This window comes from Cydia pomonella, chromosome 1 (genome assembly GCF_033807575.1).
Source record: "Cydia pomonella isolate Wapato2018A chromosome 1, ilCydPomo1, whole genome shotgun sequence".
NCBI lineage: Eukaryota > Metazoa > Arthropoda > Insecta > Lepidoptera > Tortricidae > Cydia > Cydia pomonella.
Genome location: NC_084703.1, coordinates 18,000,021 through 18,027,509, shown reverse-complemented (window position 1 = coordinate 18,027,509; position 27,489 = coordinate 18,000,021). Strand labels below are relative to the sequence as shown.

Sequence of the window (27,489 nt, the reverse complement as noted above, 5' to 3'; positions counted from 1 at the left end):
TTCAAATTACGGTTCAAATATCTTTTAAGTAGGGATTGCAATCCGGTCCGGCGGATACGGTAATCCGGCCGGATCCGGCACTTTTCAGGAGCTACCGGATCCGGTAAAATAAATAAACGCCTAAATACAGCACGCGCTGTGCGTTTCAGATGAGGAAAAGGCAACGGATAACAAAAAACGAATGAATATGTTTAAATTTAGTAAGATAAAAATATATTTATTATGACGATGACTGGGAACAGAAGAGGATTTCTTTTTCTTTCATGTTGGTGGCACGATATGACGATTACATAAATACTGTAATAGAAGGAAAAATGAAAGGATGGAGATGCCATGGAAGGCATTTGTAATTTATGCTAAAGAGAAGGTTAATGTCGTGTCATAATGTTGTGATAGGAGATTAAAAGTAAACAAATGAGCAGGATTAAATCGGCGGTACTCGACCGACTACAGTTGGGCTCATCAATATGTGTGAATGAAGAATATATGATAATATTGATAATCTTTAGTTTTCTCCGATATATGTATATATATGATAAAATATAGATTCTTTTCTATTCAAATTCAAGAGAGAATCTTTTGTCTTTACAATTTCATCCAATCTTATGCAATTTCCTTCATCTCCTGGTACATGCTACTCTACGTCTAGCCAATTCTTTATTTGATCTATGTAACTTTTCTTAGGGAGTCCCTTTCTACTATGGTTTTCAATCCTACATTCTATTATTTTTCGCATGAGATCGTCGCGTCGTGTGTTGTTCCCTATAATTTGACCAATATACTTTTCTATAAATTAAAAAAGAGTAAATTTTTTTTAAGTCATACAGATACTACTTTTTCGGACAAAAAAATAGAGAAAGATAATACTAGAGCGCATTTAATAACATAATTGGTTAAAAGTAAAATATCTTCGTTAAAAGAAATAAATAATAGTAAGCGTAGGAGTTGAAAATAGAGTTCCGGTTACTCTGGTTATAATATTAGCGAAAAATCGTTGAGCATTAGACTTTTTGTTTGCCGCGATATCTATTGTCGAGTAGCAGTACTGAGAGTTCCGCTACTCGATGCTAGATGTCGACTGCGAAAATAATAAGCGTTTTGGTAGCAAAACTGATGTATGGAGTGAGCACTCTGTGTATTTCTTATTTCTCTATGCTAGAATGGATGTCAACGTTAGAGTTTGTGAGGAAAGAGAAGAGTCGTGGAATGTATGGGGCCCAATACCTACATTCCACGACTCTTCTCTTTCCGAATAGACTCTACAAAGAATTCATTTACGAAAAGAAAACTTGTCCTTTCAAGGAGCTTCAATTCCCACCCCACATCCCATCATCAGGCTTTGGAAACTTATCAAATTTATAATTCTAAACGAAAATTTGAGCACTTTTGAATGGTTAAATATAATAAATTACCGATTTCAAATTTTGTTTTTCAAGTGATATTGACATTGTGACACTTTTTACTACCAAGTTCTATTTTATTGTTAAGAAGTTATTTATTAACTTCAAATTATAGATTTAGGAATACGTATTACGCAAAAAACTAGAAAAATATGTCAATTAATTAACTTTTATATCCCTATACCAAACCGGATCCGGTCCGGCCGGATCCGGCCGGATTGAAAACCAATCCGGTTTGCAATCCCTTTTTAATTTGCAATTAATTATGATGCTAATATTATTAACTAATTAAAACAAGCATGTAAGCAACAAAAAAAACCATTGAATTTAATATGGTAGAAATTGTAGTAACTTTGAATATTAATTGGTATCCCCAACTTGATGACATATTTTCGTGTATTTTCAAAATACGTTAATGGCGCCGCTCAGCATTGATACCTAAACTACGTATAATATTGCTAAAAAATGGTTAAAAAATGTTGTGTGAAGGGTTGCAGGAGTGAAAGCTATGCTGATTGTGGAATATCTTTTCACAGGTAAGTGACAATAATTCAATTTTACGATAAAAATACACTACTATATTGTCAAACTTAATAGGGTGACTATAATGTCGGCACGATATTAATCGATCTTACGTCTTATTACGTACTTAATGTAAAAGTAACTTTATCTAAAAAGGTATGTCTTTATTTCGGCCTGTTTAATGTGGTCGACGTAATGAGAGCTATTAAATAATTGACAAAATGCAAATCCAAAGTCCTTAAAACATTACAGACCCACATTTATGCATTATATTTTATCACTGAAACGTTGCTTCAAAATATAATCGATTCTACATAGGTTGGACACACATAGTCGTCCGTAGGACAAGGCGGCAAATTTGAAAAAATTAGCTGCAATCACAGATCTACGATGATGCTGACGCTTAAAGTTAGCTGAAGTGTGCAAAAGGGAAGCCATCATGTATATGAACATCCCATAAGTGCGAAAGAGACAGACTACATATGAAAAAACCTGACCAATGACCATTTTTGAGTTTGACAGTAGGCGCCAACGGCCGATAAAAATGTAATGATGGGCGTACCGGTCCACAACCCTGGATATCTGTCTCGCTCTTATAGCTGGGATTTTGTCGGACGTCTGGCGGACCATCTTCCTCACAATCGACCAGGATCGCGATCCAATACACCGATCTCTAACAGGTTTTAGAACGACTAAATTAAGTGACGTTGTTGAAAGCGTTTTACAGAAGAGAAAAAAAACATAGTTTTCTGGGGCAATATATATAATTTTAGTCCTCCTCATCGTTGTCGATAACGGCGACCCTAAATAAACATTATGGATGTTGTCTAGCGTGAGCCCTAATGTGGCTTGCCAGGCCGAACTTGCTCTTAAATACTCTATTACACGCGTGACAATAAAGTTGACCAGCTGCGTGCGTGTGAAGTATGATTCTCTCTTACTATGCACGAATGACAAAAGACCCTGGCCTAACTATACATTCCATATTTCCAACTTATCCTAATGTCCCACATAAATATGACTTATGGTCACCCTAATGAGAACGAGATGCAGGGCTCTGGTTTGACTTCTCTTGTGGACACCTTATTATCTACGTCCGTGGCTGTAAATAATTGTTCGAATTGTCTCTTTTGGCGCTAGGGTAGCACAAGAACATGACATGAACTTTAGACGTTATTGACGGTTAACGGAGTGAAGTGCGCTGTCAGTGAGTTGTTTTTTTTTTTCCATTTCAAAGTCAATAATTTGTTCGCGATTTATTGTGGCGCCACCTACTTAAGGTTTTTTGATGGACACTTTTCATAGACATAGATTGTTCTCCTTACCTTACCTCCATCTTCCATATTTATACAACAAAACATGTGCCATAGATAATATTTTTAATTTATCCCGCGACCATAGCGATTCCAGAGCTTATTAAAGTGGCATGGTGACAGTAACAAAGAATCATGGAAATAACGGTTTCAAAGAAAAGTAATATATGTTAATAAATTTTCCTATCGCCCATTTCCACTGAAACACTGATCAGAAGCGACCCAAAACGTCACTCCATGACATATTTTTTAGAGCAGCATAGACAACCTCATTGACCTCGTAACCCAGAGTTTGGATGTTCAAAAAATGTATCTTTTTTATTTCACCATTGAACATCTATTACGTACGAAAAATATTATTACACGATAGTATTTATTTGTAATTGTATAAATAAAATGCTAAATACGATAATTTACTAAAAAACTTTTTTTATTATTTGGCTGAATGGAACTATCATTGACATGTTGGCTGTCCTAAACAGAAAAAAAAAGTAAAATTGGCGCCCGGTATTTTCACTTAAAATTTACATGCATCTAAATAATTCATCTTAAATTGCAACCCTGTGAGAGTTTTTGTATAAAATGAATTATTGTGATTAAATTTTGTAATGTATTTATCATCGCTAATCATAATAAAACAAAATTGATAATTTAATTGTGTAGTGCGGATGCAAGTATGAAATTTAGGAACATTGGTAATTGAAGTAGTACTAGAGTTGGCACTTCATTGCGTTTAGTAGGTACGTCTTCGACTGCTGGCGAGATGCATGTAACGAAAATTAAAAATTAATTATTAAAAATGCCTCTGTGACTTCTAATAATATCAAGAAACATAATAAAGGCACTATAATAACAATCCAATGCGAAAATTCTCTTGTTTTAAGGTCATTTAGATTATTTTGTAACGTCACTTTAAGCACACGCCGTGGTACGCCATTTTCTTTGGCGCATAGATTACATTTCGCAGATGTATATATTATAACACGTAGGCTCTAATGATTACCTACCTTATTGTATGCAGAATATATACACAATAATAATATATTACTCTTTATCTCGTAATTATTTGTAGTGTTTTTATTTTATTTGAAGAGTATATTATGCTATAAGCGTGATTTGATCAGATTTAATCAAAATTGCTACGATTACGAGAGTTAAATACAAAGAGTTTTATGACGATTTTTTATAAATTTTATCATCGTCAGTGTCACATATGTAAAAAAATCAATATACTCGTAAAGAAATAAATGCATTTATCTAGATTCTTTACATTGGATATGTTACCCTAACGTAACAACGTAAATTACCCTAAGGTGGGCAGGGATTACAAACTACTCGATTGGCAACTTCAGTTCCAAAGAGCATATAATCACTACGTCTTCAGTTCGACCAATATGACAGTCAGTGATACATGCATAGATATAAGAATGATCTGAGGATACATGGCTAAATCAGTTTATAAAAACAACGTTTTTTTATAATTAAAAATGCCTTCATGTGTCGTGAAGTGCTGCAGAAGTTATCCTGAACATTGCAAGGACAGTAGGATCACTCTTCACGTGTAAGTAAACAGAGAACTTCAGTAAAATTTGAAATAAATAAGACGACATTTTTTCAATACTACCGTGCTAATTTAAAACGTAACTGCATACGATTTTCTTAACAACATATGTCTTTTTAGATTAAGAGGATAATAGGGATGATGTTATGCCAAATGAAGTCCCTATTATTTCATATTTTCCTTTTATTTTTTATGGGATGGAGCTATAAAAACTACCTAGTTATTTGTTATACTTTAGGTATAATCCGATTCCTACAAAATGCTATTCGCAGCGAACTATAGAACAAAGGTATCCAATTACAGATACATGAAATGTTTTATTGATTTCAAAGATGGAAGATTTCAAGTTGTCAAAACATCTTAATAAAACCGCTGTTCGTTCAATGGTTTGTTACGGCCGCTCTGTGACAACCAACCCGTGAGATAACCATACCTGGTCTCCTATATATAGTATATGTAGATATTTTTTCAGTCTTTTTATGAATTTGTTTAACAAATACACATATTATCTGAAAATGTGGATCATTTGAATCCACCCTGTACTATCATATATATATATATATATATATATATATATATATCCCTGTATGGCTAAAACTATCGCATGTATATTGTAGGTTGAAATAAATACCTTTTCTATTTGATTTTTTTTTTTGCGCCACTTTGTACAGTACGGATGTCTACCGTCTCCAATTCTCCCTCAATTGCTCAAAGGTTAACTGGATGAGATCATTTAAAGGGATAATAAGTTTGCCTTTGTACTAATGATGAGTGTTTTATTTCCTGTTTTGTTTTCATTTCTGTACAATAAAGAGTTTTACTACTACTACTTTTTGTCGAAACTTGCAGTTGCCCAGAAACTTTCCTCCGTCTTGTATTTAGACAACGCACGCAGAGGTCATTATTTCCAAAAAAATACTTCCGTTGGAACTGAAAGTGAGGATGAGCCTTTATTGTCACTCAGTCTTTTCAAATATTTTTGACCCGATACGTGTACCCATGTAAATTTTGCTGGCTGTACCTGAAGTACCTGAACGTGATTATGCTCTGCCATACAGATTAATAATAAATTTTATCTAGTCATAAACATACTTATTATAGCGGAATATGTTAACACAACAATGAATATTGACTTTTGTTGGGTTAGTCTCTCATTTCATAGCAACATTTTAACTAGTTATCTTTTAAAACTAGTATACGTGGATTTTTGACTGGTTCTTCAAATTATTATGGCATAAACCTATCCCTGTACACGTCATATTCTAATCAAAATATGAACCGCGAACTCTCAGCTACCTGTATGTACAGCAAGAAAGTTATTAGCGGATTAAGGTCGCTGATTGGTAGTTATTGACATTATAATATGCATTTCATCTATACTTATCCGTGTACATTAGTGTAATAGAGATGACTATTATGTATTTCGTTTGGGACCGTGCGCGTTGGAGGGTCTGCCATCTTGTGGTCTGAATCGGAACCATAAACAGGCACATTTACACGTCAAGTGTTTTCTTGTGCATAGTAGGTTCTGCCATCTTGTGGGCTACATCGGAACAAAAAACATCACATTTACGCCTCGCGCCAAAAATCTGACGGCTCCTGTGCTGCCTCCTATAGTTCATGCACGCTCCCTTTCAGTTTTGATTACAGGCTCTGTAAACGTATCGTCTTATTTAAATGTCGGCGTAATTGTGTATGTGTGCTAATTGTCCCGAGAATTTGAACGGTAATGTATAACATGTTATTTCCTTACACTGATTTGCAATCATTTTTCAATAATTTGTTATTTTATTTTTTCCAACTATTATAAATAGGCTATTTCACTGTAAGGAGATATCGTTTGGGGACGCAGTCGCAGTGTCCCTACTACTTACGTCCAAAAAACACCCAAAAGGTACAGCTCTGCCATCCTTTTTTACTTGAAGACATCTGGGCATTTTCGACCCTTGTCTGACTTCATCACTGATAACGTTGTTTGTACAAGCTCTCAATGTTCCCGTTTATCGCACTCATCGAGGTCGCATGGTTGCGGTATGTATGGTATCTGATACACCAGCGTGAAAATAATTCCTTGATAGTTTTTTTCCAGTTGGTGCTGTTAAAATCTTAGGTGGGGTTTTCACTGTTTTCAGTACCCCTAATGTATATTTATTCGATATCGTAACGTGACGTACGCGTTTGCGTTGTCTCATTTTGTATGGGATTTTGAGTTTCCAAAACGTCCCGCTTGGTGCTCTGTTTCAAAATCTCATACAAAATGAGTTCAAACGCAAACGCGTACCTCACGTCACGCTATCGAATAAATTTACACTAGGGGGTTTTGGAAGTTTAACAAAACGAAGTTAAACTCATGTTATATACGTACTGAAAGACACGTTCAAGATGTCATCAAAGAATACAGTAATATATAGGAACAGAAAGCCCTCTTGAAGCTATTTAAGGAAACTAATTTCGAAGCGCTATCTCTAATTTGTATCCGAAACCTAGCTATGTATGTGCGCGTGCATATGCATATGTACTTTCGTAACATATAATATTAGGTCTACTTGGGCGGTTTACAAGTTAATTTTTTGTTTGATTTCTTGTAACTTTGATAGTTTTTTTGTTTACAAGATATCAAACAAAATACTAAATTGTAAGCCGCCCAAGTAGACCTAATATTATGTAGAAAAGTTTTAAAAGAATGGAATTCAAAAAAAGACATACTTTATAGTAATGCAAGTATATGTTTATTGCTTTCAATTTGGTATACAAGATAGAAATAGACTATATGTTTTAAGTAGGTACTTGCAGCTTCTGATTCTGTTTGGAATTGTTCCTCTCTTTACCTGTGAAACACAATTTTTTTCACTACAGTAAGGAACTAAAGGGATCGTAAAATATCAAACAAAATCAAACCAAATCTAATCTAAGTGAACGTTAATAATTATTTATCATTCAAAAATCGACATTTGAAAGTCAATTCTATTGGCAAACTTATATGAAACAACTCAAAATTTGCATCAGATTACTTTGCCTCACATATGGATAAATTGCAACTTTCTTATCAGTTTTTTAACAATCAAGACAGCCTTTACCAGCAGCTGATGTGGTGAAAAAAAAAAATGTTTGCGAAGTTTGCGATGAAGTAATATTCTGTTAAAATAATGTCACTCAACATATTCCAAAATAAGAACGTGCATATGGAAACAACATCTACTTACTAGTAGACTAGCAGTTAGATACACCTTCGAGCAGCGCAATGTGCGACGGCTACTAGACGTGTAAATGTAGGAATATAGCTAAGTGCGCATAGCTTGATATGGGCGCCAGACTTTCACACAAGCAAAACGAGTAAAATAAGTAATTTGGTTCCAGGGAAAAGCGAGACAAAGTGGGCGTGGCACTAACAAGGCGGAACATTTTTCTCGCTGACTCCGCCCAGTGAAAACTTCCCGCCCCACGCGCCATCACGACTGTTTGTAACGTAATCCCGCAGAGTAGAGAGGCAAATGAAAGAAAAAGTAAGAATATATGAGTTACACCCTTCCTCTATTTAGTAGGCACTTAGGTGCAATTAGTTTATGGAAGCACTAACGGATTAGTGTTTACAGGATATACTTTTCGGTATATTGTGGGGATATTTAAGAACCTATAGAGTCTTTAAAAAAATAAAGGTTAAAAATGTATCATAATCCCTACAAGTTACAATCAGCAAGTTACGAGTATAATAGTAAAGTACTTACCTACAATACTTAAATACACAAAAGTACACAAATGTATTTTATTTTTGTATAGATAATAACAGAACTTCAATCATATTAACTGACCTTAGATAAGTACTAAGAATCACAATTAAATATTTTTTAGGTTCATACTTTTAGTACTAGAGTTATATTAAGCTCAGTGCTTAGCAAAATCAAAGTTTCTTATTTCGAACGATTATGGGGCAAAATTGAGATGAGTCATATTCAGGGATCGATATCGGTTTTTTTTTTTCTATACTACGTCGGTGGCACTCAAGCATACGGCCCGCCTGAAGGTAAGCAGTCTCCGTAGCCTATGTACGCGCGTTGTCTTAAAAACATACCAAGGGGGGTACCAAATGAAAGGGATTTGTGAGTAGATCATAAATATGTATAGGTACATTATGTTCACTACTTGGTTTAACAAATTATTAAAAAATGTTCAAAAATTTTGTATTATAGGAAACTACTAAAATACTATTATTTTTTCACTAAAAACATACCATGCGGGGTATTAAATGAAAGCGCTTTGTGAGTAGATTACACATATAGAAATATAACATGGGATAATAATTCCACTACTAGAGCTTTTAAAAAAAAGGCATTTGCTAAGAATTTGTTGAACCAAGTATTGCAAATGTTATAGTGACTGACAACGCCCTTTGTAAACACATGGTTATACTGTTATACATACTATACATGGTTATACTGTTATATTTTTTATTTGTCCGAAGTTGGATACCGTGTACGTTATATTGTGACGACCGGTTTGGCCTAGTGAGTAGTGACCCTACCTACGAAGCTGATGGTCCCGGGTTCAAATCCTGGTAAGGTCATTTATTCGTGTGATGAGCATGGATATTTGTTCCTGAGTCATGGGTGTTTTCTATATATTTTAGTATTTATTAAATATTTATATATTATATATATCGTTGTCTAAGTACCCTCAACACAAGCCTTATTGAGCTTACTGTGAGACTATTGTAATAGAAAATTATACTGTTTTCAACTTGATTGTACATTTATTATTTTTAGATACTTAGTTAATTATTTTTAGACATATATAGAAGATATTCATATTCATTTGGTACAAACTTGAGAATAATCCATTCAACCATTTTCAATTTAGAGCAGTTCAAAGTCAACTCTAGCTACCACCCGCTATCTCCGGTTACCCGTGAACAAGATGCATTTAACTGCGTCGAAATATCGGGAGCTCAAAAGCAATATAAAAGGTAATCACGGTTTATATCCCGGTCGATTTAAGTGTAGTGAAACTAACCATGAATCATTCAAAACTGTCAAACCTTATTTATTTATTTGTTATTATATTTACTTATTAGTCGATGCACCACCTACTGAATAAGCATTCTTGCATTTTTTATTCAAACCCCGAAGATACTCGGTGTCTAGAAGAAAAACTGCATCTCCGAGATAACATTAACCTATACCTACACTTGAGCCGTGCTCACTATCTTGTCTATGCTTACTTGTAGTTTTAGAAAGTTATAACAATTTGTATATAATTCCACACTTATATTTTTTTCAAACTTTAAAACTATCTTCTTAATTGCTAGTCAGTGAGTTTCGTACGGTATGCGTATTTGACCGCTACTGGCTGCAAATTGGCAAATTGTTGAGATTGATATCGCCGGGTCCCGGCGCCTACCATTACTCACTATCACCAGCACCATTATTCAAAAAGCTGACTCGCCGTTTTACCATGTGCCGACTAGTACAAGTCTAACATCTGATTATGCACAGTTGTTATGGACTTTGGGGTAAAGTTATATCAGAATCTAGCTCATAGTCAAGACACCATAGTTTGCCTCGGATAGGCTGCACTAAGCTAGCCCGCTAACTCGCCGATACGTGGGATTGATTCAGTTTTGTGTTCTATACCTTGCTGTTGTATCTCGGCAAAGAGCTAAGTTACTTTATTTGGCAATATTAAAAAACCTGTCTAGAACATGGCGGGCAATGCTCAGTTTAGGGTTCCGTTGTTAGCCGTCTATCAGAATAGGCTGCCTAGAATGGGGGCTATTAATGGGTATCATTGGTACAGTCAGCACCAAATAGTAATGATAGTCATATTGTCATAAGTCATAACTCTGAAACCGTAAACTTTTCAGGAATTTCCTGAGGTTATCCTATAGATAGGTTAGGTTAGGTTAGGTTTGTTTTATGGCAATCCTGAAAAGTTACGCGTTTCTGAGAAAAACCAAATTATGGCTAGCGAAAATGCGGACATACAATACATTATGACTTAAAACTTCATGGGAAACAATAGAGACCCTTATCAGGACATATCCTCATTTATTAGGGTTCCGTAGCCAAATGGCAAAAAACGGAACCCTTATAGATTTGTCATGTCCGTCTGTCTGTCCGTTTATGTCACAGCCACTTTTTTCCGAAACTATAAGAACTATACTATTCAAACTTGGTAAGTAGATGTATTCTATGAACCGCATTAAGATTTTCACACAAAAATAGAAAAAAAAACAATTAATTTTAGGGGTTCCCCATACTTAGAACTGAAACTTAAAAAAATTCATCAAACCCATACGTGTGGGGTATCTATGGATAGGTCGTCAAAAATGATATTGAGGTTTCTAATAAAAAAAAATTCTAAACTGAATAGTTTGCGCGAGAGACGCTTCCAAAGTGATAAAATGTGTGTTCCCCCTGTAACTTCTAAACTAACAGAATGATAAAACTAAAAAATATATATAATATACATTACCATGCAAACTTCCACCGAAAATTGGTTTGAACGAGATCTAGTAAGTAGTTTTTTTTTTATACGTCATAAAATTATAAAAAAAAAATGTCAAACCCATACGTGTGGGGTATTTATGGATAGGTCTTTAAAAATGATATTGAGGTTTCTAATATCATTTTTTTATAAACTGAATAGTTTGCGCGAGAGACGCTTCCAAAGTGATAAAATGTGTGTCCCCCCCCCCCCTGTAACTTCTAAAATAACAGAATGATAAAACTAAAAAAAAATATATAATATACATTACCATGCAAACTTCCACCGAAAATTGGTTTGAACGAGATCTAGTAAGTAGTTTTTTATACGTCATAAAATAAAAATAAAAATTGAAAATTATTTCTGATAATTAAAAAAAGTTGGCAAGATGGAGGTGTGATTTTATTTTTCCTGTGTGATACCTAATGTAAATGTTTTAATTTTTTTGTAATGTTTAATTTGAGCTCTTTCAAATAATACCTCACTTGATCTAGTAGGTAACTAGACTTTGAAATTTTGTCCTCTCTTTATATTGGGCATTTTCCATAATTAATAATAATAAAGGAAAAAAACAACACTATCAATGTGTCTGGGTTAGCGTTGTTCATAACGGTTCTAAATTTCAAATCGATGGCTTAAGTAGTTCTCGAGATGTTTAGCAATGTGACAGACAGACGGACGGACAGAGTCGCACCATACGGGTTCCTTTTGTACTTTTTTGATACGGAATCCTAAAAACAAACCAAAATAATATTTGATAAAATAATTTGATTCGTTCTCTAGTTGAATATTAACTTTATCATAAAATGATTCCTAAGACCCCTAGTTAGGCGTTAAGAGATCTATATATCTAACGATACCCACACTGGGCCTACCGCGAAATACAAAAATTGATATTTCCTTATCTGCTTTTCTATCACTCGTGCATATTCGAGCGATAAAGAGGCAGATAACGAAATTTCAACTTTCGCCTTTCGCGGTAGGCCTCTGTAAACCGCCATGATCCATGATGCATCAATGTCATAGCGAAAACTACTCCAAAAACAGTTTCAGTTACTCAATGGTTTACAATATCTGCTAGTGCTGCTGTCTGGCGGCAGAACATTGCAATAATACTCCCTATTATAACAGTTTTTAGGGTTCCGTAGCCAAATGGCAAAAAACGGAACCCTTATAGATTCGTCATGTCCGTCTGTCTGTCCGATTATGTCACAGCCACTTTTTTCCGAAACTATAAGAGCTACACTGTTCAAACTTGGTAAGTAGATGTATTCTATGAACCGCATTAAGGTGTATACACAAAAATAGAAAAAACCCAATAAATTTTGGGGGTTCCCCATACTTAGAACTGAAACTCAAAAAATCTTTTTTCATCAAACCCATACGTGTGGGGAATCTATGGATAGGTCTTTAAAAATGATATTGAGGTTTCTAATATAATTTTTTTCTAAACTGAATAGTTTGCGCGAGAGACACTTCCAAAGTGGTAAAATGTGTGTGTCCACCCCCCCCCCCCCCCCCCGTAACTTCTAAAATAACAGAATGAAAAATCTAAAAAAGATATATGATATACATTGCCATGCAAACTTTCACCAAAAATTGGTTTGAACGAGATCTAGTAAGTAGTTTTTTTTAATACGTCATAAAATTAACAAAAAAAATTTTTTCTTCAAACCCATACGTGTGATCTGTGGATAGGTCTTCAAGAATGATATTTATGTTTCTAATGTCATTTTTTTCTAAACTGAATAGTTTGCGCGAGAGACACTTCCAAAGTGAAAAAAATGTGTCCCCCCCCCCCCTCCCCTGTAACTTCTAAAATAACAGAATGAAAAATAAAAATAAAAATTATGATATACATTACCATGCAAACTTCCACTGAAAATTGGTTTGAACGAGATCTACTAACTAGTTTTTTTTTTAATACATCATAAAGTTTTAAAAAAAACATCTTTTTCATCAAACCCATACGTGTGGGGTATCTATGGATAGGTCTTCAAAAATGATATTAAGGTTCCTAATATAATTTTTTTCTAAACTGAATAATTTGCGCGAGAGACACCTCCAAAGTGAAAAAATGTGTGTGTCACCCCTGTAACTTCTAAAATAACAGAATGAAAAATCTAAAAAATATATATGATATACATTACCATGCAAACTCCCACCAAAAATTGGTTTGAACGAGATCTACTAACTAGTTTTTTTTAATACATCATAAAATTATAAAAAAAAAATATTTTTCATCAAACCCATACGTGTGGGGTATCTATGGATAGGTCTTCAAAAATGATATTAAGGTTCCTAATATCATTTTTTTCTAAACTGAATAGTTTGCGCGAGAGACACCTCCAAATTGAAAAATAGTGTGTGTCCCCCCTGTAACTTCTAAAATAACAGAATGAAAAATCTAAAAAATATATATGATATACATTACCATGCAAACTCCCACCAAAAATTGGTTTGAACGAGATCTAGTCAGTAGTTTTTTTAAATACGTCATAAATGGTACGGAACCCTTCATGGGCGAGTCCGACTCGCACTTGGCCGCTTTTTTTTTATGTAACATATACATAATGTATAAGTTTTTTGTCACTTTTGAGGCTGTAGCAGGTGTCCGGCTTTATATCCCACAGCCCAGTATTTAGTGCAACACTTTCGCCCAATAGCCCAGTTCATTTTAGATTCCTTCAACTTCCAATAGGGAGGGAGGCTTCTGCGGGCTGCTCTGGAGGGAGGCCTCTGCGTGCGTCCAATGACACATCTCATTAAAGTGTCAAAAAATACTCTACGTGTTGGCTTCGGCTCCGCGCACGCCTCTTCAATTGTCCGGAACACCATTGTTCATGCCGCCATCCAAATAATAATAATATATTCTTTATTGTCCATCACATATTGAAAAAGAGACAGAAAAGAACACATATTTTAATTAGGTAACAACAGGCGATCTTATCGCTAAACAGTGATCTCTTCCAGAAAACCTTTAATATTAGTTCCACAAACAAACATGCAAACTCACAAACAATAATAAACCTACTAATCTTCGTTCCTTCATGGGTAAAAAATCCATCGAAGTGTTTGTACTCAATAAGTTCGCGTATCTAATACCATAAAACAACATATATATTCATACACGGTCATAAAACGCATTGCTATTGGTTCTTTGCCTTCACTAAAATTGATATTTCCACCCCTGAACTAGTATTAACCCGTGTTTGAGGATTTTTCTGTCAACATCTGATATGTAAATTCCACCCGACTTAAAGGTTCGGAAAATGCTCATACTTGTATTATCGTTGTTATTTATTTTCTCTGGTGAGCCGTAAAATATGGGAATATGGAAATGCGGGGATTTGGCTCGTAGTATAGTTTGACAGGATGACAGTTATAGGAGCTGGCTGGATGGCGGGCGAGGGGTGCCGCCGAGATGGCCTGTTAACTCGTTTATTCCTGTACGTATACGTGTGTCACCTATTCATTCCTAAACATTCAAACATTTTATTCATACCTATCCTAAGTTGATTTTTACTTAAAGATCACACTCGAATGCCAATAATTACGAATATTCATTGATGTGATGGGTTTTTATTTAAAAACCTACTAACTCTGAATATTGATCGAACCATTATAACATACTAGCTATTGCCCGCGACTTCGTACGCGTGGATTTGTATGTTGGTGGTTATATACATGAGCATAGAACATTACGTTATATTTACATTATATTGATTTTATTATTCAAATTAGTTACACAGAATTACATTATTATTTATTACCTACTACGAAGGCACTGCCAACTACAAAACACATATAAAAAATACAAACATACGAGATAAAACAAATAATAACAAAATACAATTTAAACATTGGATTTATATATATGAGCATAGAACATTATGCAGCAAAAGGTAGGGACGGTTAATCACTTGTTAATAATTATACAACGCATGAGATTTGTCTATCACAAGCTACAAAGTTTCAAGCCCCTAAGTGATAAAAATTGTTCTCGATATAGGGATTATATCGATCACTTAAAAATATTTTCAAGTCCACTATTCCAATCGAATGCAAACTTTAAACCCTTTTTTCACCAATTTTGGGGATTAATACAAACTTTCAATGAACGCCATTTTAATTCCCTTAAGGAATTAATTTCTAAAAACGCTGATATCACTTTTCTTGTTTCCTACTATTGTGTACAACATTTCAAGATCACTATTTATTAAAAAATTTACGACATTTTAAGATCACTATTTACTAAAATTATCGTTCCCGATGCAAACTTACAACCATTTTTTCACTAACTTAGGGAATGAATGTTCAAAAAACGTGATGAATCAGTTTCCGTCTATTTGACTATAGAATCCCCGTTTACCAAGTTTCAAGTTCCTAGCTTAAAAGAAAACTCGGACTACATAAATAATATTTGACCTCCATAACAACTTTCAACACCTTTTTCACTACCTTGGGGGATGAATTTTCAAAAACGCTTAGAATTGTTTTCTTCTCTTTTAATGAAGTACCAATTTACGAAGTTTCAAGTTCCTAGCTTAAGTAAAATTTTAAATCTCATACAAATTATAAAACCCTTTATAATCCATGTCGGGGATACATTTCAAAAAACGTTGTAATAACTATTCTTGCATTCTAATAATATGGCGTGATACAACGATACAAGTCCCGCACTCACAAAAATGTTTGATTTCCATACGCACTTTTTCATTTTTCTCGTGTTTTAATAATATGCTTACTTACAAAGTTTCAAATCCCGCACTTAAAAAATTTTTTAATCTCCATACAAACTTTCAACCCCTTTTTCACCGAGGGATGAATTTTCTAAAACGCTGAAATCATTTTTCTTTTTTTGTAATAAAATACCTTTTTACAAAGTTTCAAGTTTCTAGCTCAAAATAAAACTTGAACCCCATTCAAACCTTCATCCCCTTTTTAACCCTCCTTAGGGGTTGAATTTTCAAAAACGTCGAAATATTTTTTATTTGAATTCGGCTATTATGCCTTTATAAGATGTTTCTTAGCATTGGTAATGGATTCAAACTTTCAACTCCTTTTTAACCCCTTTAGAGGATGATTTTTTTTAAACGCTGAGATTACATTTCTTGTGTTTTAATAATATGCCTACGTACAAAGTTTCATATCTCGCATTCAAAAAATATTGGATCTCCATACAATCTTTCAACCCCTTTTTCATCACCTTAGGGGATGAATTTTCAATAACGCTGAAATTAGTTTTCTTTTTTTTTTTTTTTATACTAGGAGTTCGGAGAACCGATCGAGTTAGGAACACCGAACTGCGCTCCAGAACTGGTATTATAGATGTGGGTGTTAAGGCCGCTAAGCTTAAGTGGGGTTGGGCAGGACACGTCTGCCGTATGCACCCGGATCGGTGGGCCAAATTGGCTACCGAATGGATACCGCAGATTAGCCGGGGCAGAGGCAGACCAAAAAAGAGATGGCGGGATGACCTCGACGCTTTTTGCAGAGACTGGCGGGAACATACTTCAAACCGTGATAAGTGGCGGAAAAAAGGGGAGGCCTTTGCCCAGCAGTGGGACACAAGATAGTTTTCTTTTATTTAAATAAAATACCTTTTTACAAAATATCAAGCTCCTAGCTTAAAATAAAACTTGAACCCCATACAAACTTTCCCCTTTTTAACTCCCTTTGGGGTTGAATTTCTCAAAATCGCTTCTTAGCTCTTGTACACTTTATAAGTGCAACCTACTGTGTAAATTCAAGACTGCATTGATGAGTCAGTCAGGACACGTGCATTTATGTATATAGAAGATATATTACAGATTTGAAAGTGGCAGCTTTTCATGTATTTTCCATTATTAAAAATAACTCTCCACATTACGTTACTAAATAACTTAGCCTATAAAATTGATAAAATAAGCTTGACATTATCACCTTTCTTACATTACAAACATTCGTTTTGCCTAAGGTCACTGTTGGGAAGACCATCTATTAGGGCAGTCCGTGTCCAGCTACTTACAATACGGTGTCAGTAAAACAGTATTTCGTCTTCTTTCCATATCCACTGCAACCACGATTTAGACCAAATTCTTTATTTATAAGTTTTTTTTTTAAGTGTTTTTATTATATTTTACAAACATGCTTTTTGTTGTGTAAATAAAGGTTATAGATATGGAAATCTATAATTAAATACTTACTAATATTATAAAAACGAAACTATGTCTGTCTGTATGTTATGTATTCACGCTTAAACTAAAATTAAGTATAGAGATACTTTTGAGTCCCGAGTAGGGGGTTTTTACATAGGATAGTTTTGATCTCAGAAATCAACCCCTTAAGCGGGTGAGAAGGGGGTGAAAGTTTGTACGGGGAATCAGTAACCGCTCAACCGATTTAGATGAAGTTTAGTATGATATTTGAAGTTATGGAGAAGGATATAGATACTTAGATAGGTAGACGATTATACTTAGATACCTTAATAGACAATTGTCTTTCTAGACGCTTATAGAGTTGATTATTAATTTTATCCGCTAATATTATATTAGTAATTGTAAATACTTAATTTACCATTTAAAGATATTTCAGATGAATTGAGAAGTCGGTTATGTCCAAGACAAATATTACCTTACCTTAAATACAGGAAATTTCCCGTATATTAAAATTGCAACGTTATACATATACCTGAATTAATACACACGTTTCACGCGTATAAAGTAAGAGATCAACAAGCGTACAACCATTCTTAAAGTCTATTAAATGACGCGTCGTTGCCGAAATTTAAAATAAAAACAATTTTTAGATAAGTTTACCTTATTTTGCCAATTTATTTATAACATTTATTACCAGGGCCATTCCGTTTATCCTAGACATATATAATAATTTATTTTATTTTCCAATCAAACTTTTATTTCAAATAAAGTATGCTGTCTTCCCCACATTGATCTTATACAACTCGTCAAAGTGATAACCGTTCCTAAGAAACCATACACCCATTGTCAATTTACCTTAGAATATACTCTAGAGTTGGCAAATGAGGCCACTTCTTATCTGTCAGTTTTGATAGTCGAATAGTTCCCCCGGTTAAAGTACTTGCACGTTCACATATACACGCATAAGTACATTACGCCCATTTCAACTTAACTATAAAAATAGGATGCAATATCGGACCAAGAATGCGGGGGTTCAGGAGGTAAAGATAGTTTCTTTGTTCGCTCAGACGTATAATTGGATGCAAAAGCTAGTTTTTATCCCTTCCGGTAAAAGCTTCAGTATAAAAAAAGAAGAGGGATTTAAAAATAACCGTAACAAAGCGAGTACCAAATTTATTGCCACCTGGAATAAATTTAACTAACGAGAAAAAATTGGAGCTAACCGCATGCTGTCCAACGCCATCTGATAAGGTAACCATCTGCAATGACATGTGCTAAAAAATACCGAGGACTTTTCAAAAGCAACCACTTCTTGGAGAGAATAGAGTTCACAACTCCTATTCTCGGGTGGGATTTAGTACACGTATGAATTGCACATTTAGTTGCGAGGGTGCGAAAACTTGTTGTTATCTTGAACGAGGCCAATTTCGGCAAATGGATACTAAGTCCTAACTCTCGTATCTTTTATGTCGTGCGGAGCTCACGTAAGTACTTTAAAAATATCGACAACGACATATTGGCAGGGCCAGCATGTGAACGCCTAGCAAGCAATTTGGAACGGATTTGCTTTACTACCGCGGGGTGTGCTTGAACGTGAGAGTAAGGGGCCGAAACTTTAAACTTGTTAATGTGAATACCTCATGAATTTGCTACCGAGCACATTTTGCTAATATAATTATTATATTATTTATTAATGTAGGTTTATCTTAAAACTGAGATTATAATTAGATCTGTTTCTTTAAGCGCTACTTGCACCATCCCACTAACCTGGGGTTAACTGGTTAAGAGTTCCCATGGTTACTAGTACAATTTGACATTGGGTTAACGGTTTAACGGTTAACTTCGGGTTAGTGGGATGGTGCAAGTGGCCCTAAGTGTAATGGTTTCACCAAGGGCGGGCATGATACATGTACAGTACAGTACACATAAAGTACCTATATTGTACCTACACATAATTTGCATGTTCTAAAACCAATAGAATCCAGTACGTACACCTCTTAAACCGGCCAAAAGCATGTCGGGCCATGCTCAGTGTAGGGTTCCGTAGTTAACATCCATTACAAATTCCAGCTTTCTAGCTCTGACCCGCGAGCCGCGGATGGACAGACGAACATGGCGAAATTATAAGGGTTCCTTTGACTACAGTACCCTAAAAAGAGAGAGTACTTGTCCAAATAGGAATAGCGAAATAGAAATAAGTTTTATTTTTAATAATAGGTGCTTATAAAAAATACTTATTCAAATTAAATACTAACTTACTTTCACCAGATGACCCCTATAATAATTTGCAATGAACATGTGATAAAAACCTAAGTGAACGGTCCGGTAGCCACCGGGCCCGCGAAGTGTCCCGTCCCGTCGGGCCGCGGCGGCAGCTTCGCGCCCCACTGCCGCCCTTTGACGCCAATTCATGCGAGAAGTCATCCACTTATCGTCCGCGTGATCTAATGTCGACATTTTTCCCGTTTTTCCCCATCTTTTCGCCTGGCCGATTGTACTCCAAACATGACATAATTGAATCAGTCGTCCCGAATCGACGTTGCTCCTACAGATTAATTTGGACAGACAAACAGAAGTGAAATTAGCAGCTCGTCTAAAAGCAAATTATCCTTATTAGGTTTCCTTTACATGTAGGTACATTATATAAAAAGTTGCGTAGAGAAAAGGTTGTAAACTGTTTTTAACAGTGCCAAAACACTTATCTCTGTATTATAAAAAATAATTGCTTGTTTATATTCGTTAGTTTCACATTGACAAAAATTGCCCAGCCATCAGCCCAAAAAGGGTATCAACCTAGGAATGAGAGTTAGAAAGCTAAAAACCTTATAACTATATAAACTTACATTATTATTTATTTATTTAACCTTATTGCACAATACAAAAAAATACAAATGGCGGACTTAATGCCTTAAGGCATTCTCTACCAGTCAACCATTGGGCCAAACAGAAACTTACAATTGGTGCGGAAAAGAAAATCAGTACAGAGAGATAAAAGTCACTATCTAAACACTATACTACTATTATAAAGTAGGTATAGTAGTAGTAGTTAGTAGGACATTGTGGCGTCCTAAGGGTTCTCTTAAAAACCTAAGCATAGATAGTGCGCACGTCGGAAGTTATTCAAGGTACAGTTTAAAAAAAATCGTTTATTAGGGTTCCGTAGTCAACTAGGTATAGCTTTATAGTTTCGCCATATCTGTCTGTCTGTCCGAGGCTTTGCTCCGTGGTCGTTAGTGCTAGAAAGCTCCAATTTGACATGGATATATAAATCAATAAAGCCGACAAAGTCGTACAATAAAAATAAAATATTTTTTTTTTTACGGTACCTCCCCTACACGTAAAGTGGGGTTGAAAAAATGTTTTTGCTTCAACCCTACAGTGTGGGGTATTGTTGGAAAGGCCTTTCAAAACTAATTGTGGTCTTGAACAAAATTTTTTTGATAAAGTTAATATATTCGGAGATAATCGCTCCGAAAGAAAAAAAAGTGCCCCCCCCCCTCTATATTTTGAACCATAAGTCTAAAAAATAAGAAAAAAAAATGTAGAAGTAGAGAAAGTAAATTAAAACTATAGTGGACGGTATCAGTTTAGTTGTTTTTGAGTAATAGCAAGAACTCTCCCCTTCATAATAAAAAGATGTACCTACATCCACAGTTAAACGTTATTACGACGTTAAATGGGTTTTATTTGGCATTATCCATATAAATAAACTAAAATTTAAGATAAAAATTGCTTATTTTACTCAATCGATTTTTATTCAATATTTAATTTGTCTAAAACAGTTTCATTGGCTGTATGAGTAATGCCGTTGAGCTTATTATGAGTTTTAGAACGAAAGAGTAAAAAAATTAAAAGTAAGAGGCAATTCCGCTAATTTTATATTCATATTTGCTCAATGCAGTCATGTACATTGTATTATGTCTAGAACTTCTTGCAATACTTTACTTTTTCATGCTTTAATGAACAACAAAATCATTTAAATATTACTACAGTTTGCTAAAATATGTGTTTTTTTCATGTATAAGCAATTCAAATTTTTTCGCTATGGGATATTTATCTTTAGACATGCAATGTCTCCGATTGCAAGCAAAGGAAAAATCATGGCCATACGTCTATTGCTTTAATTAGGTACTGATTATGCAAATTTGCCTATTTGTTTAATTCGGGTGAAAGGTATCATTTCATCCCTTGGATAACAATCTAATATACTAATAGCTCCAGTTTAGCTTATTATGACAGATGGGTAACTACTGAACCTTACACTGAGCATGGGCCGACATGCTCTTGGCCGGTTTTATTTGTTTATATTATTGTTTCTATAACTCCAATGTTGTTTACATCTAGGTAAGATAAAGATAGAGATATTTTATTGAGTATACTACTTACATTGTTTTATGGTACAAAACCCACCCCACAGGCAAGTGTCATCTGACCCGCGTACTAATGTGAGCTGTATGACGGTGGATCAGGATTCACCGTCCTTACATTTTATTTTCAACACGTACCAATCGATTTATACTTAACGTATTGTGTAGATTGCTGCATTTATCAAGTAGGAATTGAAAACCATAAAATATGCGACAAGTTATGCTTCAAACATTTTTTCATGCGACTAACCATTTTTGAGATAGAGAGCGCAGAACGGGCAGTGGTCACTGGTCAGCCATCGTACTATAAAGCAAGGTCAATCGTGAATATCGATGAATAATACCTTCTATAAAGAGATTTGAACATCATTAACTGATCATACACAGATTTTTAAACGAAAGTTGTTTGCTTGTGCCCATGTAAGTATTTGCACATACATGTTAAAAATGGGGTACGCAGGATAGAGTCTCAAATTAGGGGTGAGATCGATTTGTGATATGCGGTGCGAGTGCAACCAATGTAAGATTTGGAAAAAAATGTTTAGACACAATTTTTTTATCGCCGACTGTACTTTGCTTTTTCTTTCAATGTTATCTTACTCGTATCTAGACGATTCTAACAAATCCTAATTCAATAAGATTGCATCATTTTATCATAGAGTTCCCATGGCCATCTTCGGTCCCCATCATCAGATCAGCTCGATGTCATAATAATATTAAGGTAGTGGCACCAAAAGATGACCGGCCCCCAAAAGATGAATATTTGGCCTTAAAATCGATATAATTAAATCGTGAATTATTTTACGCACCTGAGGGTATTTTTTCCTAACGCGACAATACTTTGCCGAGGCTGACATTAAAACCCCCAAACAATTGTGCTGTGCGTGTGGCTGAGAGCGGTCGTCAAATGCGCGGTCCACACCAAAATCGCCATTTGTATGGAGATCTTAATAAGATTAACGCTTAAAAGTATAAGCTTATAATTGCGTATAAAATTGAATTATGCATTTAGGTAAGACTAATTCCTCTAACGTTTTCGTTATCAAGTATTGCATATTTTATCTTATTTTATTAAAATATTTGCAGTTCAAGTTATGGTTCTAATATTGTATGCTTGAGCCAATAGATGAACAGCGGTCAACTTTTGTGCAAGGGTTTGTTTTTTCAAAAACTCTTATAATATCTAATAGTAAAGGTAGACGCATAATTTATTATTTTAAATTGATAGCTGGCTAGGCCTTGATTTTTTGACCAAAAGATGAACAAAGCTTTCTTTTATTTAACCCAGTTATTTCAAGGTTTATTTTAGTATGGGTTGTTCAACTAAAAATCTTATCCCTAAAGAAGAACTATGATAATTTACTAGTTCACCTTTTGGGCTCAATTCCAATACATGAATTTCGCATTAATTTTGATAGTTCTTTTCTTCAATACCGTGTCCAAAACTTGAACCAAGTAATTTGTTCGTTCAAGTTTTGGGTAGCATTTTCAACACTGAACGAGTTTAATTGTAAAATTAGTGAATTTACATCTTTAATCGGTAGCTTAATTAATTTACTATATTATTTACAAATACAAATTTAAAAAATGTATAAGTTAATTAATTAAGTCGTTTTAATTTATTTGAGAAAATTCTACTTGGAGCAAAATTCCACCTAGGGCGTTTTTTTCTCTCTCTGGCACAAATAATTTAAACTGCGATTTATAGACCATTTTTTTCGCTACCGATTATAATTGCTCAGTGGTCAGAATTCTCAGAACTCTATCTATACTAGTTCATCTATTGGCGTCATGTCGTTCAATATTAGGGTACTTGATTTTGGTTTTATACTGGTTCATCTTTTGGGGTCAAACGTTCAGTGATAGGGCACCGTGTTTTCTGGACATTTGCCCTATTTCATCATATAATATTTTTTATAAAAATACTGAATTACAATATGAGCATTTGGAATAATTAATTCTAATCTAGATTATATGCTGAATCATATTAAAAAATTAAAGTTGTTAAAAATATGAGTTACAACATATGTAAAAAAAAATCTAAAGTTGGGGTAGTCGCTTAACTGGTCATCTTTTGGTGATTTCACCCTACAGTGTCATCGGCCTTTCATAAGTACGCCAAATTTTAGCTCAATCTGAATCCAGTAAGTGGAAAAGAAGTGGTTTGCAAATTTTGAAGACGACTTCCAAAGTTACTATAGGAATATCGCGAGTTAAAAGCTTGTAAAACATTTTCTTATGTTATTTGTACTTAATTCACGTTTTTTGTAGAAATACCCAATTTTAAGGGCTATAAAGCATAATTTTCTGACTATACCCGAATAAAGGGTTCCTTTTATATTAACCTATATCATAAAATCATAACATATTAGCAGACAACCCGTTAACTACTCGTAGAACTCTAGAAGAGGCAACTTTTATTTAAACTAAGTTTACAGCGTGTAAGTTTGATACGACCGCATAACCAAAGCTAGGCTTTAATGAACACACTTTCACAGGTTTTTTCAGAAATACCTTCGCAGCGCTTGGTATGTCTTTTTACTAAGAAGAGAAGGCATTTTGAATTATTCAGACCAGCTGGGCCGATCATATTCGCTATAGTTTTCATTTAAAGTACTTATTAAGCTTTTGATTTAAGATTTTTGTCATAGTTTTGGAAGCATGGTTCAAAAGTTAGAGGGGCGGCGACACATATTTTTTCTTTTGAATAGATTATTTCCGAAAATATTCCCTTTTTAAAAGTGGTTGTTGGAGACCGGTATTCGTTAGAAAAGACCTATCGAACGATACCCTACATCATTGGGTTAAAGCGAAAAACGTTTTAAAACAAATTATGGGAGGTACCGTATTACACATATTTTTATTTTACCGTTCCACGAGATTGTAACGTCAGTTACCAATTATTACCTAAATATCTCGAAATCCACTTAAGCTATCCATTTGAAATTTGGAACAGTTATGAACAACGCTAACCTAGACACATTGAAATATTTTTATTTTTTAACAACTATGGGAAATGCCTAATATGATGAGGGGGCAAAATTTCCAAGTCTATTAGTGACTACGTCAAGTGGGGTATCATTTGAAAGAACTGAAACTGATCATTCCAAAACAATTTTTATATTATTTTTTAGTAGTGGAAGAATTTATATATGAAGGAAAATGTGAAAATAAATACCAATCCCCCTCCTTATCTCCGGAGTTAACCGAAGAAAAATCATGAAATTTAAAACTGCACGAGGCCATGCGCTTCGCGAGGAATTTCAGCCTATGGAGGAATCTGGTCTTCAACAGAAGGACATGATGTCACGATCCTCAGCATTGAGGGACCGACTGAAGAAGGAGATAGAGAATTATCGACGAAAAACCAACATACGTGCATTACATTGCACAAATTAATTAGACGATTAGAATTAGGTAAAATGAACTGGCGTTTGACCGGTTTTTTAGGGTTCCGTAGTCAACTAGGAACCCTTATAGTTTCGCCATGTCCGTCTGTCTGTCTGTCTGTCTGTCTGTCCGAGGCTTTGCTCCGTGGTCGTTAGTGCTAGAAAGCTGAAATTTGGCATGGATATATAAATCAATAAAGCCGACAAAGTCGTACAATAAAATCTAAAAAATTAATTTTTTTTAGGGTACCTCCCCTACACGTAAAGTGGAAATGATTTTTTTTTTTCGCTTTAACCCTAGAGTGTGGGGTATCATTGGAAAGGTCTTTCAAAACTAATATTCAAGAAACATTTTTTTATAAAGTGAATATATTCGGAGATAATCGCTCCGAAAGAAAAAAAAATGTGTCTCCCCCCTCTAACTTTTGAACCATAGGTCCAAAAAATATGAAAAAAATCGTGGAAGTAGAGCTTAAGAAAGACATTAAATGAAAACTATAGCGGACATGATCAGTTTAGCTGTTTTTGAGTTATCGCAAAAAGTTTTCCCTTCATAGTAAAAAGACTTACTTTAATTAGGTACTGATTATGCAAATTTGCCTATTTGTTTAACTCGGGGAAAGGTAACGTTTCATCCCTTGGTTAACGATTTACTATACTTTAAGCTCCAGTTTAGCTTATTGTGACGGAAGAGTAACTACGGAACCCTACACTGAGCGTGGCCCGACATGCTCTTGGCCGGTTTTTTTACATGAGATCTTGAATAACTTCCAACGTGCATATGATCTATGCTTAGATTTTTAAGAGAACCTTAAGAATCCACAATCTACATCTACAGGTGTCGTGTAGGTACAGCGTTCTAGTTTCCAGTGTATTATCTCTCATTCCGAGGTGAAACCCTTATCATAAAATTAATTGTTCTGCATAAAAAGGTGAGGTTAGGTGGGATAAGAGAAAGTATGGGTCAATAGAAATACTTGTAAGGAAAATTAAAAGTTAGAAGTCACTCAATATATACTCACTACTGGAAAAACACTTGCTGATTGTAGGTATTTGCCTTTGCTTCTCTAAACTACGCTTGAAGACTCCAGTCCAATTTCGACAACTATGCGTTATTAGTATTTCAGAGTTTCTTCTATAATTATTATAATTTCAGTTTCTTGGTCTCCATCCGATTTTATCAACAAACTTATTAATACAAATGTCATTAAATTATGAGTGAATTACTCTAGGTATTAGAATTATACGATACATATGTACATAGTTTCAGACACACGGACAGAAATACAAATATCTTGCCTCAGAGCGTAGGTACTTGTTACCTCATTTGTACAAACGAAGAAGAGTAAAATAGAAACACTAGAAAATATAAAAGCGTTACCAGCCCCAACTGTAATTACCTACACACAAGTGCTATCAAATAAAACGACAGTTTCACGAGTAAAGGAAAAAGGCTTTGAGGCGCTCGTTCTATGCCAACTGTAATGCAATTTGAAGTGAGAATCAAAGCGGAGCTACCCTCCCAGTCTCGGCGCGCAAACATGATACCTATACGGTTTTTTTAATCTAATAGAATAAAAGCAAGATAATGTTTAATAGTAGGAACTTTTTATACTTTCAATACTGGTTTTAAGTATGTACATAAGTTACTCGTATACCAACGAGTAGGTAATCAATGCCCAATAGGTACAAAATAGGCATTAAATAGAAATAAAGAAGTTAGTGCCTGTTTTTATCTAATATTTATTGTATCAGACACTTTACACGCATAACAAACTTTAAACACGCACTTCTCCAAACCTTTTTTTAGGAAGTCTACTACAAGAGATCACTTTCATTAATTCGAAATTACCTTTCAATCTACAGTGGTTTTATTTCGACGTATATTTTCTAATTTTGTTTTCACATTTGGTTTTACAAGCCACTGAAAAATAAGCACACATATTAGTTGTTCAATCCATATTACAAGTAAACAGATTTCCCGAGTTTACTGACATCGCATATCGCTGTTAACAGGCCATGGCGCGCGGCGGGGGCGGCCACGCACTAATTACGCCGTCACGTGTCACACAGGCAAAACACCGCCGAGGTAGGCCTGCGCCCGCCCTGTCGATATACCACGATCGCTTACTTTTGCACCGAACGTGAACTCAGCATTATTTTACCCTGGGGACAAATTTGAATCGAGAAAGTGTAAGAAGGTAAGGAATATCTACCTTTCGCTACTTTTGTTATAGGTTAGTGATGTCAGGGTCAAAGTCAAAAAAATAAAAAAATGAAGTCACGCTCTATATTACAAAGCGATATACCATTTCCA

General features: G+C 34.7%; 1 long non-coding RNA gene across 1 annotated transcript; it reads left to right on the top strand.

Annotated features, from left to right (window-relative positions):
- The first annotated feature begins 6,527 nt into the window (after nucleotides 1-6,527).
- Nucleotides 6,528-27,273, top strand: LOC133517313 (uncharacterized). Its single transcript, XR_009799357.1, has 3 exons — nucleotides 6,528-8,299; nucleotides 9,651-9,756; nucleotides 27,189-27,273. It is a non-coding gene; the product is annotated as an uncharacterized LOC133517313 (long non-coding RNA).
- The last annotated feature ends 216 nt before the right edge of the window (nucleotides 27,274-27,489 follow it).